This window comes from Gavialis gangeticus, unplaced genomic scaffold, assembly GCF_001723915.1.
Source record: "Gavialis gangeticus isolate Ggan-Ray unplaced genomic scaffold, GavGan_comp1, whole genome shotgun sequence".
NCBI classification, from domain to species: domain Eukaryota; kingdom Metazoa; phylum Chordata; order Crocodylia; family Gavialidae; genus Gavialis; species Gavialis gangeticus.
In genome coordinates, this window is record NW_017728992.1 from 175,163,255 (window position 1) to 175,168,946 (window position 5,692).

Genomic DNA, 5,692 nt, shown 5'->3' on the forward strand with positions numbered 1-5,692 from the left:
CACCCACCCACCCACCCATGGGCTCCACTCCAGCTGTGTCACCCATGAGGGAGAGGGAACCAGGCTCCCTGCTTGGGGCACAGTGGCCTCCTGCCAGTGGCAGCCAGGGCTCGATGTTGCTGCAGGGGTCCCTGACCCCATAGCTCTGGCAGCTGGGGGCCCCCTCTGCCAGAACTGGGGGGGTGGTATGGAGCTGTGGATGGGATTGTGAGGGACACCAGCAGGGCTGGAAGTCCGTGGGTGGGGAGTGAAGAACACGGGCAAAGCCGGGGGGCTATGGCTTGAGACTGAGGGGCCTGGACCTGCATCCTGATGAGCTAAGGGAGCAGGGAGAGCTCTGATTTTCCATGATAAGAAACCCAAAATCAAATACGAAAATTGATACGCACTTAGAATTTATTTTACTATAATGATTCAGGCATTGATAGGCTTCCAAACTGCTTTAAAATTGTAAATGTATCACTAAAATATTGTGTTTAATTGATATATATTTTAATTTCCTTTTTTTCATACTATATGTGTGAAATAAAAAACTACATATACATACACACACACACACACACACACACACATGTATAGCAATGTTTCATTTCATTACAGATTTTGGGGGTTTTATCAGAGAATTTGCAATTTTTTATCAGGGAAGACCAGGATCCCTGGGAATAAAATCAGAGTGATTATCTCACAATCTGGATACAGCATACCAGCCATCTTGCTTTACAGTTCAAATATTTGTTGTTCAAATACCAAGCAAAATAGGAGAACCTCCAAATGTGAGAAAAAATGTGAATAGCATTGAAGAACGGTACTTTAAAGAGCTACCATGGAAGATTATGGCTAATCTTGGTACAAGTCTGAAGTAAATATGGAGGTATACTTCTGAGTCTCAAGTGATTAAAAATATGGAACCTTACCAATCTAAAAAAATAATAATTCATTTGCATGTTTTGTTCACAAACAGTGCAATATCACATAAAGAGAATGTAATCCACTAACGGGCATTTTTACTCTCTGTTACGCATCTGTTACTGAGAGAAACATTTACATTGCTGAATTATTTAAAAAATCCTTTGAAAATAACTTGTTCTGTTTTATAAGCTTTATATTTCCTGTATTTTAGACACTTTTACCTGTAAGAGTCCTATTTTCAGAGGTATTTAATAACTGTTTGTACTTCATTGCCTAGGAATTAATTAGAAGAGCCTCGTGTGTTTGTTTTTCAGAGTTACTGAAAAACAAAACACTGGTTTCAGAGAGAACTTCTGTTCCTCGGCACTTCTGAAATTTAGGGCCGAGGGACAATAATCTGGGACCAGCATAGGAGAAATAAGGAGCAGCAAAGTTGGTTCTAGACTATCATTACATTTCACAAATCCTGAGGCCAGATGTAGGATCCTCAATACTGCCTCAATATTATTTCCTAGCTGGCTACCTGTATTCCTTTATTTTCCCAAGCAGCTTAATATTAGGAGCTGAAATGAGCTGTATATACTATGATAGCCACAGTTTAGACTTGCTTAGTTAATGGTGCTAAGCAAACAAAAACACGATACAATGCATTGAACAGGAAATGCCTCAATATTTTTTTCACAAATGTATGTTTATTACCCTTGTAAGGCTCCTGTGCTACAGCCTGGGTCAGCTGTGTAAGCCTAATACAGGTTTCTGCCCTGTAGCCCTTGGTAAGTGCACTGACCCAGTTACTAAGCAAGCCCAGCTGATCTCCCACCTTTTCCCTCTGATTGATTCTTCAGCTGCATTTAAGAAAATCCTCCAACACCTGGGCCTTGCTAGACAACACAGTAGTTTCGAGTCTCTGTGCAGCTCCTGTCCCAACAACATCTCTTAACCCTGCCTTTAGTTTGCTCCTGGATTTCAGCCTTTCAGTTCTCCCTGCAGACCTATTTCCTGACTCATGGACTTTTCCCTGTGGATTATCCTTTGGATTTGGGAACTAGGTTTATGATTCCCAGTTCTTGGCCATGACTTGGCATTTCTGGTTCCTGACCTGTGGCTTCTGACCCTTACCCCTGCAACCCCAAGCTCCATGACTAGCTCTACCTGGTAGACTGTGATGACCTTATTCTGCCCTAAAATAATCTATCTATCTATCTATCTATCTATCTATCTATCTATCTATCTATATTCTGCTAAACATGGATCACTCCTGCCTAAACATTGGTTTACAGCCAACACTGGTGATGGTGTTTGGACAGAAAAGTGTGTTACTGAGATTTTTTTGGCATGCCTGAAGTCACCAATACTGTATTTTATATCAGTAGGTGGTTATGAAAATGTCCTGATCTTAGCCTGTATCTTGTCTTAGAAAGAGGTACAGAGTTGTGACCCAGAAATAGCTGGAGCCATTGATATTCTTACAATGATAAGAAACATTTCTTTAAGCAAAGTTGGAATAAGATGTTACTGAAGAAATTTATGAGCATTATAATAAAAGATAGGTGCAACAAAGTAACTAACACTTGTGAAGTATTATTATTACCAGGGATCCAGGTTTTCCATTTCCTATGGAAAAACATGGATTTTCTCCTTCAAAGGAGAAAAATCACAGTTTTTCCCCTTTAAAGAAGAAAAACCTGTGAAACTTCAGGTTTCCTCTTGCAGGCTGGCAGAGTTCCAGCCTGCAGAGGGCTGTTTGGGGCAGGTGGGGAATGGGAGGGCAATCAGAGGTAGGGGGCACCACATACATATGCGCAGGAACACATGCATATGGCCAGCAATGCAGCCAAGAAGCATGGTGGAGAGCAGCCCCTGCAGTTCCCTGCAGGTAAGTCTATGCGAGGGGCATAGGCAAAGCACAAGGGGGCAGGGTGGCATAGGCAATGCATTGTGGGTAGTGGTGCATAAGGGTGCAGCCTGGTCAGACTGGCATTAGGCAGGAGCCACCTCCACAGCCCAAAGGGTAGAGTGGGTGGGGAGGCTTGGTGCTGCCATCATTGCCTCCAGAAGTGCTGTGCCACCATGACCACCAAGGTGAGATGCTGTCTCCTCGTGCTGCCTGGCAGCAGCAAAGGGGTGGGGGTGAGGGGAGGCACAACTATGCACCACTGCCACTATGGCACCTCACCTTGGTGGCCATGGTGGTGCAGCTGAAACAGGGGAGAGAGAGTGGTGGCAGCATGGAGGTGTGCCCCCCTGCTGCTGCTGTCTCAACTTGGCAGCCATGGCAGCACGGCACTCCCTGCCATACCAGGTCCTTCCTACTGGACCATGGGGGCCACTCCTGCCTCATGTCAGTCTGGGCAGGCTGCAGCCCCATGCCCCACTGTGGATGCAGAAAACTGGGGGCGGGGCATATGCCCCTCATTGCCTATGGCATCACCTGTGCCTACACACCTCCTTCTCCACACACACACCTTACCTCACACACTGTGGGGCTGGAGCCAGGGGTAGGGAACACCAGCAGTACTGAGTGGGGTAGGGGGCTATGGGCAGCAGAACGTGCAAGCCAGCCTATCAGGGCTGCTCAGTGCTGCAAAGCAGCAGGTAGGATATCCACAGCTGGGCCCACATCTTAGTGAGTTAAGAAGGTAGGGGGAGCTCTGTTTTTCCATGATAAAAAACTGAAATCAAATGCCAAAATATATAGGTATTTAGAATTTATTTTATTATAATGATTGAGGTACTGGTAGGCTTCCAAATTGCTTTAAAATTGTAAATGTATCAAAATATTGTGTTCAACTGATACTTATCTAAACAGTGGTGTTTCATTTTAATTGTGTAAAAACCTGGATTTTGAGGGGTTTAATCAGAGAACTTTGGATTTTTTAAGAGAGAAAACCAAAATCCCTGATTATTACATTATTGCCACTTGCAAGAAAGGCAGCTAAGACAAAAAGATTATACATAAAGTTTCCAAAAGTATTTGTACTTTAGCACAAGTTAAAATAGCTTGGCTAAAGGACTTGGCCAAAGAAGACTGAAGGAGACTCTAGGGTTTATGATAACATCATAAACTTCAGATAACAAACTGTTGTGTCTTCACTAGAATTTTACCTCAAACTAGATATTACATGTTTTCTTTCAGATGAGACTGCACCCAAAGACCAGATCAACAAAAATATATCGGAACCTAAATCCCCATTAGTTTGCAAAGGAAATTCTTACCAGAATGAAGACTGAACCATTAAAGGGAACTTAGATGGGTATACTTTAATAGTTATTCAAATGAATCTCTATCTCCAGTAGTATTTCTACTACCAGGAATTGCTGTAGTTGTTAAAAAAAAAACCCCAAAAACCAGGAAAATAAGATTTTTTTTTTCATACAAATAGAATCTACAGTGGTATTTAGTATCGTGAGCAATAGTTCACCCAATACCCAATCCCATGGCTGACAATTGGTCTAGATTTCTTCCAGGCCTGAGGACTTTTTGTCCATGCTTTACAAAGATATCCTGGAAATCTTTAGGGGAGGAGGTTATGAAAGAAAAAGGTGGGAAAATTCTTTGTGAAATGTGCACAACTAGAACTTTGGGCTAGAATATAATCCCTTTTTTTTAAAGTGATACTTCAAAAGACTACTTTAGCATTTCCAAAATAGAAGGTTTAAATGTGGTGTGCTGAATTCACACGGGACCTTAGGTATAACTTCAAAAAGGAAGGAGGAGATTGGAGTCCCACCCCCATATCTAAGTGTTTAAAGATTCATTTGGGATATGGGAAACTTTCCTCCCAAATAAGTACTGTGATCACTGAACTCTAGTGTAGAATGGAGAACCATTTGGGTTGGGGAGAGGAGAATCGTTGAACTAAAAATGTGCGCGTGTGTTTTTTTAAATTTCCACTCACAAACAACTGGGAGGATTACCTATTTATTTTCTCCTCCCTGTAGCTCTAATTCTAACTACCTGATCTTACCTTATTCTACAACAGTTTTCACCTACATTTAATTCCTGATCTTGAAATGTGATGCATGCAACAAGGCACTATGCATGTTTCATTACAGGATGGAGAACTTAAGCACTAAACAGGTGCCAATACCAGAGGGAAATTAAACTAACAGACTAAAAAGTAAGATTCCAGAGGACTTCCCTTGGAAAAAAACAAAAGACTTTATTTCTGATGTAAAATGTCTGTTTCAGTATGGGAAATGCTGGCAGCAATCAGTGAGTCTCCTTGGCTTCATTTCAACCTTTAAAAGCCTGTTATGCTCAAATAGGCATTTAGAATTAGAAACAAAGCTTTTAAAGCTTCAAAACACAGCCATGGGGATTCTCACATCAAAGAAAGGTATCCAAAATAGTGAGCACATTGTGTCAAGTCCCCCAGGATGCTGTAAAACGCTGTGGTTTGTTTCAGAGCTTGTCTTACAGCTTTTCTGAGGATATGTGAGAATACGTGTTTCTTGGGAAAGCAGCCAGAGCCATGGTTCTTATTACAGGAAAAGGAAAATATGGAGAGCAATAAGCAGCAGGAGGACAGGAATTCCTCAGAAACAAGAGCCTTGGTTTTAGGCAAACATTCTAGTTAAAAAAAGACCAAGGGGAAAATAATGATAACAATTTTGCCTACAGAGTAAATATATTATCTCAAGAAAATGATTTTAAAGTTTTCCATGAAGTGTCACATAGGTTTGCATTAGGTCTATCATAATAACTTGTCTGGTAATTGTGTTCTTTACTCTTTGTTGTCAACAGATTATGCAGTAATAGAAGGGCAGAATGGAAGAAGAA